Source organism: Lathamus discolor, chromosome 5 (assembly GCF_037157495.1).
Source record: "Lathamus discolor isolate bLatDis1 chromosome 5, bLatDis1.hap1, whole genome shotgun sequence".
NCBI lineage: Eukaryota > Metazoa > Chordata > Aves > Psittaciformes > Psittacidae > Lathamus > Lathamus discolor.
Genome location: NC_088888.1, coordinates 120288079 through 120302363, shown reverse-complemented (window position 1 = coordinate 120302363; position 14285 = coordinate 120288079). Strand labels below are relative to the sequence as shown.

General features: G+C 42.2%; 1 protein-coding gene across 1 annotated transcript in view; it reads left to right on the top strand.

Moving 5' to 3' along the window:
- The first annotated feature begins 1445 nt into the window (after positions 1-1445).
- Positions 1446-14285, top strand: part of PLCB1 (phospholipase C beta 1) — a 249505-nt gene continuing 236665 nt past the window's right edge. The window contains exon 1 of the mRNA XM_065682353.1: positions 1446-1458. The gene's annotated coding sequence lies outside the window, so the exon portion shown is untranslated. The remainder of the gene's footprint in view (positions 1459-14285) is intronic.

Genomic DNA, 14285 nt, shown 5'->3' with positions numbered 1-14285 from the left:
TTGGCCACTGAATTTTGTCCAGTGTAATCTCTGATTTTCTTGGGGTTTTAAGTCCTTAATACCTACATGGTTGCTCTCCTGTCATGCTAACACTAATGTATATGTGCTATGGCTCCTTCTTGTCCCTAAACCACCAGAACTTTATGTGTTCAAATCTACTCTATACCAAATACACCAAACTGTAATGCTTATTTTTATACAGGGAAAAAGAAGACCTATTTTCAGTCTTTAATGGATGAAACATTTGTTTAGTGCTGCTGCTTTCCTTTCTTAAGCTTTGTTCAAGGAAGCTTTAAGGAGTGGGAGCAGTTCAGTTTTAATGTTCAAAGTAATACAGACTCCTGAGACTGACCTTTATTTAGCTTTTTAGATCTGAAAATGCTTGAAGTTTTATACTCTACAGACTATGCAGTGGGGTTCCCAGAAATGCCCTAGCTCTGTATTAATTTGTAATCCATAGAAATATGAAACGATCGTGTGCTTCTTTAATACCTGGATTGCATGGTTGTATCAAACAGCTTTAAAAAGAAGGAAAATACAGAGGCCTGTTTTAAGTAGGAAAGCTGAAGAGTGAGATAGGAGGGAGATGGAGACAGGGAGATTTGGGACTGTGCAGGATGCTGTTATTGCATTAGGTGAAGTCTGGCTTCTTGCATAATGCATTAGAGCTGACAGGCTCACTGCTTCTTTGTGAGGCATCTAAATTGTATTTCAGTTGCCCCATGAAGACTGAAGAGTTTCTACAAATGGGCAAAGATGCATTGGTTTCATTACAGTGGAATTTTGGGGTTGTCTGGCTTGGGTTTGGTGGGGTTTTTTTCTAATTGAGGGGTTCTTTCTATCAGAGCACTGAATTCCATCCCTCCATCAAAAGAATAAAAAGCAAGAGCAAATGGAAGGATCTCATTGCTGCACTTCCCATATGGATGATATATAGAAGCTGATGCTTCCTCTTCATTAGCTCTGTAGAAGTTATACTAGGAATCATGCTGCTGAGATAAGAGAGGAAGTTATTGTTGCTTCTGAGGGTGATCAGTGACAACTGAGCGTTGTGTTACTTTCTGTTACTGTTTGTTCCAACTCATTCAGACATACTTAATAACTGTATTTCATCCTAACAGATAACCACCTGGGCTGTCACAGCATGCAGTAGCTGGTGAACTGTGCAAACCTTATCTCAGAGCCCTCTTGTATAAAGTGAAGAAATCAACCCGGGGAGCTTCTAAAACAAAGAAACATATTCCCACCTGCATCCTAAACCTGAAGATGAACTAAAATAATACATGTGTTTCAAAGTGTAGTTCATACAAATCATTCACACAGTGAACCACAGAGCCTATTGACTTACTAGAAACCATGAGAACTTTGAAACAGAAGAGCCCTATTCCAAAGAAATGTGGCATAAGCAGCCTTCCTTTGTGGCTCTGGCATGTGCCCATGAGGCATACACCATAGCAGGTATGTAGCCCAAAGGACCGCATGAGCTCCAGACTAATTACAGAGATAAAGGAAAAGGTGAAGTTACCAAAACAGAATGACTCTAAATGTTCACACTTTTGTACAAGCTAAGGGCAAGGTAGAAGCAGTTGTACAAACACTCTACAACTCTCTTCACTCTGAGGTGAGGAGAGGAGAGAACCTGTAGGAAAGACTGTGTGTTCGTCCTCTCTTTTTCCTTCCTTCTTACCCTGGCCAGGATTTGTGTCTGACTGGGTTTTCTGCAAGAGGTTATTTAATTTGTTTCCAGTGTTCAGCAATTCTATTTGCTGGTGGAAAAAGGCTACTTAAAGGCTTTGCTGCTTTGAGGCTTAGAAGTCTTCTGGGCTGATGATCTGACTGTGGTTGGACTGCAAAGGAAATGGAGAGAATAGTCCAGAAAGTCTGGATCCTGTCCTCAAATGCAATGCTAGCTTACATCAACAGCCTGAATATTAGCTTTGTGGTCAGGCAAGTGGGTTAGAACTGGGGTCATTATGGAATCAGTGCAAATCTAAGTTGTAGCTGTTAATCCCATCTTGGTATTATTTTGATAGGCACCATTAGGATGCGAGCAGAGAACTCTGAGGCAGATGGAGAGCATTAATGGGTAGCACGCAGTCATTCAGCAAAGTAGCAGCAGCTTCTGAGTGGCAAACGACAACATACAATCCATTTTGTCTGAGTTGTCCAGCATTTGGGAATGTCTGACAGAGCAGTCAAGACATGATGTCATATTCCCTGGAGAAGACGTTTGCAAAGTGCACTGCATCTCTCGCATCCAGTATCTCTTCTGCTCCTCTGCTAAGTGTTTGTGTTACAGCATCCTGTTAAAGTCAGTTCTTTGGCAACATAGTTCTGAGAACAGGGTAAATTCCAAGTACTGGAAGAAGAATGGAGCTTTTTTTTTTGTCTTCCAGAGAATACATACGGTTTTCTCTAATCGATGCTGAGCAAATAAACCTTTAGGCTTTAGTCTACCCGTAAATCTACTAGCATGTCTCTCCTTTCTGGTATATTCATTCAGAAATCAGCTAGGTAGGCTTATTAATTCGTGGATTCAGTATGTACAAAAGAGAAATGGGTAGTTTTGCAGTTATGTGTATACTGTGTATGTGTATATAGGTCAGTTGCCCAATACGTGTGACCCAGACAAATTTCCTCCATGTTTTTTTTAATCTAATGAACAGTATAAATGATCATATTCGTAGTTTAAAAGCTGCCCAGGACAAGTTGGTGGCATGTGATTGAAAATGGATTCTCTAAATATTAACAGTTATTGAAATACGAGTATAAAAAAATGCAGTTAATGCCATTCTTCTCATCCATTGGTTGGTATCTGCGTATCTGAACCCTTTGCTTCTTACATTAATACTCGTGCCCAGGTCAGCACCAATTGCAAACAGTAGTAAATAACTACCTGTCAGTTTCCACAGTGTGTAGAACCCAAGAAATCTAAATCAAATTCAGGTGGGAACATGCAGTATTGATACTATGCTTGCTCTTAGGGCTCTAGTGCCAAGTCAGTTTAAAGCTGTGTTACCTAATGTAAAACCGAGAGTCTCTACAGCATCACATTTTTGCATCTTGTGAAAGGTTGCATAGACAGAACTAGCTGCAGGTGAGATTGTATAACCAGGCATCTGCGCCTTGTCTTGCTGTTGTGTCTAAATATGCCTGTATGGAGAGAACATGCCATTTAAACACTGTCTATACTGTCTGTGTCTTGTCTGCTGCAGTGTGGAAATGCTCTCAGACTGTAGCTCTGCTGTTGTGATTTAAGGACTCAGCCTACAATTCCCCACTGATGGCCCATCTCCCATCGCAGTGACGAGGAGTCGGGCAAGGATCTAGAAGAAGGAATTTGCATGCACCACGGCTGGTAGTCAGGTTCATGCAGAATGCAGTTGCAAACCTCAGCTTGCTAAGTTGATCCAGCCCAGCTCACTGCAACAGCATGACTTGAGAAGTATGTGCTGCACTTTATGGGACTGTTTGAGTTGTTTTCTGTCTTTTGTGGTGGGAATAGCTGTCACCTACTTGTCTTCTCTGAGCTGTTGGGTGATTTTATTGACCACTAACAGCCATTTCACTTCTGATGTGGAGAATCCCAGCCTGCGACCACCTCCCCAGTCAGAAAAGCTTATTTTTGACCATTGTCCCTGCTCCCCATGTTTTTACCTTTCCTTGTCACACCTTTACAAAATGGCTGGAAGTTCAGCAGTACCAAGGCATAGCTGCTCCATGGACTGCTACCATAACATAGGGAATTTTTTGTTGCATAAACTGTTAGTTGGTCTCTTGTATTCTTTGGCATATGATAAAGCATGTACATGTCTTCAGATCTTTACTTACCTGCTACCTCTTCCATATATCCTATCTCAGACTTTTCCTTCTCATTGTAGTGGGAGTCTTCTAATTTTAGTCTTTAATGATTTAATCTCTTAATATGCATCATCTTTGTTTCTAAACCTTTCCGTTGGCAGTGCTTTGAGTTCCCCCTTTCCTTTCATTTGCCTTTGCATGTGAAAAATATGACCTACGGGTAACACAAAAGGGGAACTTATTGGAAGAAACATTGCAACTTTCTCTTAAAATGCCTCCATTTGTGGTTTAGCACTGATATTAAATGGTATCATAAATTGTCTCTTTTCTTGCCCACACAGAGTCTTTAATAAAAGAAAATGTCACTGAATCTGTATGTATTTGTCACAGAAATACCATGGAGTGGCATTACGTTCAGGACCCAGTCAGAGGGGTGATTATTCTTTCAGCAGTTTAAGCCTGTACCTGTTCCCTGCATTTTAAGTGGCTGCTGGAGAACAAGGCACCACAAATTGGTTAAATATCAATTGTGACATAGAGAGTTTCTGTCTTGTATTGTTTAGCTGCATTGATCCATAACCTGCATTTAAACAGTGTGATGCAACTGCTTCAATGTGATGAAGGTATACAGGCGGCATTCTATGTGAAGTTCATCTACAGGTGCGTGGAAGAGTATAATTTTGCCCTTAAGTGCACCTTGGGAAACTGTTCCATGTTAGTTCTGCACACAAATGAGAATTTCCATAGGGAAGGATCCATCTTCGTGGACTTCTTGTGGGCAAAGCTCTGATTGCCTTAACAGAAGGATATTATTTTGATAAAGAGTGTGGGTCAGTGCAAGGCTTATAATAAGCAATATATAGACTGCCTTAGCAGATGTCCTGTGCACCCTAAGATGCCTGCTTTGTTTAGGCCATTTCTCTCCTTAGCTAGTTTAATGAGTGAAGAATATTAACCAGGTTTGTACTGTATTTATAAATCTCCACAGTTCTCTTTGATGCTAAACATGCCACAGGGGAAGTCATGTACTAAAGGAAACACCCACTGTTAGGTCAGTTTAGGATGACGATAAAACCTTAGGAAGCCATAAAAAATGCAGTAGTACAATGGTATAGTTTATATCCACATTTAACAAGTGACAGGGAAGGTTTAGACTGGATGCTAGGAAAAATTTCTTCCCCAAAGGGTAGTCAAGCATTGGAACAGCCTCTCCAGGGATGCTCAGTCCAGACTCTGCCGTTCCTGGAAGTGTTCAAGCTCCATGTGGATGAGGCCCTTAGTGACATGGTTTAGTAGGAGCCTTGGCAGGTTGGGCTTGATGATCTTGAAGATCTTTCCCAACCTGGTTGATTCTGTGATTCTATGATTCTGTGTCTTTGCTGCCTCAGTAATGTGATGGGGGTGGGTTGCAGTGCTCTCGGGTTGAGTGAAGCTGGGCTGCCTTAGGATATTGTGCCTCATTGTGCTCCTGGGCTGACCCAGAGCTCTGCCACAATCTCTTTGGTCTTCTATAACCAGTAATGCTGCAGCCTGCAAGGAGCTTGTGCCAGACACACATTTTTCCTTTTATGTAAGGAATTCTACAAGAGCTCAGTTATTGTAGTGAAAGGGCATGACACAGATACATGGATTTCCTCTGTACTGCATCACAGCCAGGTCATGTTAGGCAGTCTGGATCTATATGGATGGGTGACTTACTTCTCCAGCATGGCCTCTATGCAGCCGCAACCATGCCAGTGGGCTGCAGGTGTGAAACTCTCTATCCATCCATTGCTAAGGCATCGTGCCCAGGCTCTATGAGGGTGTTTTGGATTAATTTTTAACATGTACTTTTCAGAAGTTATCAAAGTGCATATTTAAACTACAGCAATCATTGCTAATCAGGTTACTATAGATTTTAATGGATGTTAATACAGTTTTCCCTGCAAGTGCAATAAAAATTACTCCTAATTTGATTTTACCATCCAGAAAAGCTTTCCTATACTTTGGTTTTATTCTGTATGTTTTTAATCACTTCCCATTTCCAAGTGCATAATTTTGTGTTAATATACTACTGGGGAACTCTTTTTGTCCTAAAAACATTGTCCTATGTCCTAATTAACATATTGGTTGTGTTAATACAGCAAGTGAAACACTTTGATATTTCCACCACTGGAGATTAAGACATTTCCCCAGTTTTAGCATGCTTCATGCTTTGAAAATATTAACCTCAAGCTGTTTCCCCCATGTTATTTTCTGCCCTGAGGCATTTCATGTGAGGAAGGGAGTCTGCATTTTGTGAATTTTAAAATGCTTTTCTGAAGATTCAGGTTTGAATTTCTGAGACGTTTTCTGACAAGAAATCTGGAGAGGGTCCTTTTGCAAGGGCGGTAGTGACAGGACAAGGGGTGATGGCTTTAAACTGACAGAGGGGAGATTTCGATTAGACGTTTGGAGGTTCTTCCCTGTGAGGCGCTGGCACAGGGTGCCCAGAGAAGCTGTGGCTGCCCCATCCCTGGCAGTGCTCAAGGCCAGGTTGGACACAGGGGCTTGGAGCAAGCTGCTCTAGTGGAATGTGTCCCTGCCCGTTGGAACTGGATGAGCTTTGAGGTCTCTTCCAACACAAACCAGTCCGGGATTCTAAGACAAATAACAGTGTATGTGTGTGTGTGTAAATGTTTCATACATGTCAATCTTTCTGATTTCACAGTTTTATTTTTCTGATTTCACATTAATAATGACACAGGCAAAGGGCACAATATAGCTATAAGAAAGAAGTGCAGAAAATCAGTGCTTACTTGACAGGATCAGCTTTGGATGTGAAGTTCTGACCCTTCAGCCATACAAAACCTAGCTCCCTCCTTGACTGAGGTACCACCCATTCTGCAGCCGTAGCTCCCTTATCTTGATCATCTCACCAAGCCTCCTGTTCCCACTGTTCCACTGCTTTACTTCCATCCTTTTTCCACTTGGTTAAGCTACTGTCTTCAGTTTCATAGTTGAAGTCTTAAAAGCCTGCCCCATTGCCTTGTTTGTCATTTGCATTGCTGGAGTCTCACATTTATCCTCCCACTTTCTCCCCAGCAGTTGTTTTGTTCTGAGTTAATGCCTTTATAATCAGCTCACTCTCCTAAAACTGGTAACAAAATCCTTAGGTACTTTTCCCCCCAGGCTAGTTGTTTATTTGAAGTCTCTTTGCAATTGTCAGCATCTGAAGCCAAGAACCTAGATCTTTGGAGGGAGTAATGCCCTCAGTTTCCTAGGGCATAGCACTCCCATTTGATGGTACTGTTATGATGGTGTTTGGCACACTGGAAGATCATCAGGCACCTTGGACAGGCTATCTGAAGGTGATGAGGAAAGCTGGGTTCTTAGCTATGTGGAGATTATGTTAGAAGGCTTACGTGGTGGTTTACAGGAGCTGAACATGGCAGGAGGAACACCAAAAAAGCTGCAGAGATGTTGTGGTGGTTCTGTTCTATTTGCTCCACTTGGGCATAGTGCAGAGGAGAGCACAACTGAGATGTTGCAGGTTAAAAGAGGGACAGAGAAGTCTCCAAGGTGACAGAAGAAAATTGCTGTTCTTCCTTCCTGCATAGGAAGAGTGTGGTTTAGACAGGGGCTGACCTTGTGAGCTGTTCACAGTGGCTGTATAAGCAAGGGATACAGCACTCAGCACTGTGTATCTCTATGAGACTAAAGCCCAATTATCATGTATATGTGTAATGTTTAGCCAAAGTATCCACTATTTCTTACAATATCATATTTTCCGTTGGAAAGGGAGCTATTGTTCATCAGCAGTTTTATCCTTCTTTGTGCTTATTAACCTTTTTCCTCTATTAATCTACTGTTCATCACTGAGACATTCTTGCAGTCATCCATAGTCGTGTGTTCATGGCTCCTCACTCTAGTGGTCATTATTTTTTAATGGTATTAATATAAAGTTAATGTTTTATTGATTCAGCAGCAGCTGGTTAAAAGTGATTCACTTCCACTATTTAAACAGCATTTCCCAAACTTGCTGTGTTTGAATACAGTGTTGAATAGCCGCAAGCAAATTCTTTGCATGTATTTCTCTGTGTTTAAAAACTGCTCAGTCACAGCAGCCTGCTCCTCTAAAAGATCTGTTTCATTTCCATTACCTAATTACAAAGAGCCGTAAATAGTCAAAGTGCTCCACAGACATATATGGGGATTGGACTGTGAGCCAAGGCAAGGATGCTCCGAATTAGACATGGCCCAGCAAGAAATGGCTACAAATAGACCGAGTTCTTCTCTGTGTTTATTATGTACCACTCACTGCAAAGGTGTACGAGCATTTCATATACCTTTGGTTTGGTTTTAGAAGCAGATTTCATCAGAGGCCCTGGCAGGAGGTGATGAGATCTAGGGGGAGCAGGAGAACATGCCCCTTCACACCCCCTGTGCTGTGTCTCATAAGCTGCTTGTTCTTCACTGTGTCCCCTCTGCCCCACTGTCACCTTAAGCATTGGTGGGCTCTCTGGGGAGTGAAGGTGTGAACAACGTGGTGCCAGCTGAGCTCCGGAGACAAGGGGTAGGTATTTATACAGTTTTCAACTCTCTTGGCTGATCTTGACACATGGAGCTGATGGTTGTTTTGTCATCATATAGGGCCAATATTTTTCTGTTGACCGTTAAGAAGCCCTCAGGGTTTCTTAGAATCACAGAATGGTTTGGGTTGGAAAGGACCTCAAAATCATCCAGTTCCAATCCCTCTGCCATGGGCAAGGACACTTCGCACTAAACCATCCCACCCAAGGTTCCAACCAACCTGGCCTTGAACACTGCCAGGGATGGAGCATTCACAACTTCCTTGGGCAACCCATTCCAGTGCCTCACCACCCTCACAGTAAAGAACTTCCTCCTTATATCCAATCTAAACTTCCCCTGTTTAAGTTTTAACCCGTTACCCCTTGTCCTATCGCTACAGACCCTAATGAAGAGTACCTCCCAAGCATTCTTCTAAACGGCTCTTTCAAATGGCTTGTCGGCTGCCTAGTTGTAATCTGTGACAGTTAACACTCCATTTAATAACTCAAGTCCCACTTTCTGGGTTATGATTCTCACAGGTCAGTGGTGATACTGAAGGCATTACTAAAGCTTTGTTGTAATCTCAGCTGGTACAGATGAAACACAGCTTCTGATTTAAAATAAATGAACAGGCATCTTGTTCTTCCCTTTCCTTATCACCTCTCTTTTGTTTCAATTAAACTGGTTATTGTCATCTCATGTTTTCACCTATGGGAGTAAATGGTTTGTAGTGTGACATATAAAGACACGAGCTTTTTGTGACAAACCTATTGTTTTAGTTTTAATCCTTATCTGCTATACTCTGTGTTCTCTTTGAAACAAAACAAAACAAATAAAGAAAAGAAGAAAACTTAGTGAGGAGCAAAATTTGACAGGAAAATCCTTGCCTGGCTCCTGTCTTCGCCGCAGTGGGGGTCTCTTTCCATATCTCCTCCATAGAAGCAAATCTTTAATTCACACGAAGCGAACAGCTTTGGGGTACAAAAACGAATTAGGCTCTATGCTTTTTTGAGTTTTCCCTGTACTTTATATTTCTTTACCTGTCACTGTTCTTCCATAAATCTGGAGTTCCATAAATCTGGAGTTACATTCCATGTTTTCTTTTTGTAGCAGTGAAATAGTGAAATTTGTGTTTTGAATGTGATATGGAGGGGAAAACAGACGGGTTTGGCTGTGATCTTCCTAGCTCTGTGTGCTTCAGAAATTACAGTCTGCGGAGTCAGGGTGCAGCAAGGGATGGGAAGAAGCTGGGACCCTGAGGGCACTGGGTACCTTCATGGGGCTTGGCCAGGGTCAGGCTGGGTTGTCAGCTCCTGACTGGGTTGGAGACCGGCATCCACAGCATCGCTGGAGCAGGGATCGATATCCCCGGGCTGGGCACAAATGGCGCTGTGGTCCATAGGGAAAGAATACTGAGGTATTCAGTTAAATACTCTGCTTCACTTCAGATCTACCAAAAAGCTCATCAAATAAACGAAATAAAAAGTCTTGGCAGAACAGGATAGACATTTTATTGAATATGGGCCTGAGAGATTAATTCAGTGTTCCCAGGAGCTAAGAGCATGAGAATATCAGCAAATAAAACTGTGGTTTGGGATCCAAATTGGATAATGAAGTTGCTCCCATATTGGCTTGTCTTAATTGAACCAAACGGTTCACCTAGTTTGCTTCCCATAATACAGATTATGTAGTCTGCTTTTCATTCTGTTCTATTGTTCGAGCCTCTTCATTTTCCTTTGTTCTTGGTGGTTATAGGAGAAAAGGCTCTCATCTATGGTTTTATTCCAGATGCCGAGTTAGTGGTCAGAAGTCTTTGCAGTCAGTGGGAGGTCCAGCTTTCAGTACTGTAACCTCAGCCTAATCAGGGAGAGAGCCCGTTAACATGCAATCGCTGTATTTCAGTGCAGGGTAATGAGCATATCTTTGTCACTGACTATTGGGTATGAAATGACAAGTATTGCACAGAAACATCTATGCTAAACTAATCCTTCCTTCAGCTGGTTTTCATCTGTTTTCTTTCTAACAATTTTTTCCCCCAACCTCCTGAGCAAAATATATTGAGAAGTACTTTAACACTTCCCCTCCCACAGTGCCCACTTCTGCTGTAGCACTCTGAAAAGAAGTAATTCCTGGAGGTCTTTTTTTTGACTGCAAAGCAAAAAGGAAAATCTGCCCACTTTAAAATAGATACAACACTTGTGCTGTACCATCCGTAGGCTAGGCTAATGGCAAGCAAGAAATGGAACCTGTTCAGCCTAACTTGCTCATCTACAGGATCATCCCTTCTCACTGTTCTCTGGAGAAGATTCCTGTATAGATCTGCCCCTTACATACTACCTTGCTAAAGGCAGGAAGATGACTAGGAGGAGACTATGAGTTAGGAGCAGCATTGTCTTTGTGTGCAGCTTAGAAGGACACAGGTAAACATGAAGTGCTTCAAACAAATTTCCCTACTTTTCTGTTGGCACATATGGAATAGCTTAGAAATAGCAGCATAAGCTGCAAATTAAAGACATTTAAAAGGATATTGGTTTAGAAATGGTAGTGCATACTATGTGTAAGACTGAATTAGCCTTACTTTCTAGACTGGTATTTGTGGATTATGCTTTAATGGCTCAATCCTACAAACTACTGAGCAAATCTGGCTTTATCCACTTATGGGCAGGCTTTGCTTTATAGCATGTGTGTGGGCTCCAGGAGAATAGGGCTGTTTGCACACTCACATATAAGCTTCTATGGAGGCAGGTTTTTGAGCTGCTTATGGCCTGAACACTGAGCTGTGGAGCTGAAGTGATTAGTTATTTACCTCTTGCACTGCTCCCTTTCTCCTGCCCAAAGGGAAAATTAGCCTCCTCACTGGATGTGGGGACATCTAATGTGATGTTGAGGTTAAAGTTAAGCAGTGAGGCTTGATTAGCATTTTTTTCTAGTACTTCCTAAAATATTTCTATGTTATGTGCACAGCAGTCCCAGGATCAAGTGGGTAAGAGCTGGAGCTCTCACAAATGCCTTTATGTGCATGTATTTTACAGGGCCTGCCTTATTTTCTTGGGATTTCTTATGGTTCTGGAGGTATCACTTAAAGTCTCTCTGCTGCCTGGAGCTTAGAGGCTGTGGATGGGTGCTGTCCTTGCCTGGACATTGAGGTTTGTAGTGCTCCCTGTCTAGTCTGTCCCTCCCACTGCGTTGGGCTCACAGGCCCAATCATTGCACACCTACATGGGGTACCACGTTGAGACCAGACTCAGGACCTGTTCTCTGTGGGGTCTTGATGTCTGTGTCCTCAAAGCCTCGTGTAACACTGCAGTACTTGCCATTTTGTAATGTCTGAGCTTATAGTATCAACTGAATGATTTGATTCATTTACTTGATGCTCAAGAAAGGTCAGTAGTTAGCCCTTCTTTTGTGGATGCCGTGGTCCTGCGTACATGTTCAGGTGCGTTTTCTGTCATCTTTGCAAGTTCATGACACATTTATGAACAATAAAATACTGAGCCCTCACCATAGTGAGGTTTCTGGGAAAGGAAAGGTGCAGGAGCAGGACTGCAAGATGCAGGAGGAAGCCAGGTGTGGGCAGTGAAGCTGTTTCAGGTGCTAATCCTCGAGCTCTTGTACCTCTGGAGTTGTTGAATACCTTTGCTTTGGCAGGAGGCTCAGTAGAAGCAATTACTGGAGAATAAAATATCATCAGCTTAAGAGAGGGTGGGCTGGTTGGACTCAATGCTCTCATTTGTAGCTGGCAATTGGTAAACACATCGTATTACAGAAATAAATAGAAAAAGGAAAAAGAGCTAAATCTGAAATAAAACTCTGCCTTTTTTCCTCGCACTAAGCCTCTCCTGAAGGTCCCTATGGTACCCACCATCCTGTCAGGGTGGCATTCAGCACAACTCCCCTCCAGGCAAGCCCCGGGCCAGGACAGCCTCCCCCAGCAAGCGTGATACGCTGGGGCTACAAGATACCCGGGGCTCTATTTTGGCACAAGAATCTGAAAGTGGCAACCCAGGGGGAAGAAGAATTCAGACTTCCCACACGGAGGTACAGAGACTTACCACTGAGTCACCAAAGCTGCTTAAGAACATCATTATAATATTTGCAGAAAATGACATTCTTACCTGATAAAACCTGAAAATTGTTCAGGTCAGATAAAATTCAGTTCCTTGTTTAAAGTGTCCATTTTCAGTCTTCTTTTTTTCTCACAGAATTTAAGAGACGTGTCACCGGTAAAAGGGTTTTCAGCTAGAAGATAGAACTCAGACGGAAGTTCATTTTTTGGGTCAGGTTATATTCTAGCTTCAGATGCTTGTGCAGAATGGGAGCAAAAGGCTCTGTTTAACCAGAGAACGCTTAGTGCACATGGTCTTTTGAGGAGAAAATATACTAGAGACAGTGTTTTGCTTGCATCTAAGATAGAGAAGTGGCAGTGTATATTCTGCCTCATCCTAGTATCACTGAATGAACTTCATATGAATCCAAAGGAAACAGCCAAATGCTTAATTTCTTTGTCTCAGAAGTTCTTACTCAGGGTTTGATTTATTTAATACAGTGGGTTTGTGTTTTGCTGTAAAAGACAAAAGACAAAAATTGAGCATCATGAAGCAATGTTTTTCAGTAGTTTTATTGTGCTATAAAATCTGGGGTGGTGATGATTGATAATAGTAGATCTGTACTTACAAATATTCCGTGGCTGTTTTGGGAACAAACCAGTAGACCAGCTCACTCTGTGCCATCTAGCAGGGGACATTCACGAGGTAAAAAAAGCAAGACAATTCAGTTTCATTCATACATTCAATGTGTACACGGCTAAGGGTCATCCGATACAGGTATCATAGAATCACAGAATGGTTTGGGTTGGAGAGGAACTTAAAGCGCATCCAGTTCTATCCCCCTGCCTCGGGCAGGGACACCTTCCCCTAGGTCAGGTAGCTCCAAGCCCCATCGTTGTCTGATTTGAACCCGGGACATTCTCTCATTAGCGCTTGAGGACTGACTGTTGATTAACTACTAACTACTGAGGCTCTACAAACTGTTAAGCAGCACGTGTGGGTCTCTTGATACAACCAGAACTGTTGAACTTGAGGATGAAACACAGCTGAACATGGGTACCATTTCCGATAACTGTGGTGTGTGTGGCATTTGGTGCTGCTGCTGTGCATTAGGACTGTCCATAAAGAAAATGGTCAAATATGTTGCTGAAATACAATCAAAATTAGGATAATAAGTACTTCTGCAGTAGTGAAAGGCTATACTTCAATGTTCACAGGACTGATACCTTATCTTTTTCCTAATTCATTAATATGCCTATTTATTTTTCAGGCACGTATCTGAGTGTTACAATACATAACACAGGAATTCAGGATTCTTAGTCTTAAGCCCTGATGCAGACAATTTTGATGCAGCTTTATATCTTTGCATTGTTGGCATAAATCTGGGTCACCATGCAAAGAAAATCAAGCAAGAGAGGGGGGGAGATAATGTCAAGGAATATTTTTAGTAAACCTAGTAAGTATCAGTGTTTTAGGGTTTGTCTTTTGGTTTGGGTTGGGTTTTATTTCAACGATAGCTGCTATTAGTGTCAGCTTTGCTTGCTCGAAAAGTTTTCCCACGTTCATAGAATTGTAGAATCATTTAGGTTGGAAAAGACCTTTAAGATCATTGAATCCAACCGTTCCTCAGCACTGCCAAGTCCACCACTAAAACATGTTGCTAAGGGCCTTGTCTACAGGTCTTTTAAGTACCTCCAGGGATGGTGACTCCACCACGTCCCTGGGCAGCCTGTTCCAGTGCTTGACAACGCTTTCCGCTGTTAATTGCCTGGTGAAGTTAATTTTGACTTACACAACTGCCCTTTATACCTGAGGACAAAGACATCCAGAATTTGCATTCCACTTAGGACCGGATTCATTGGATCAGACTTAGACCTAATTGCACTATGAATTGCAAAATACAGTCCT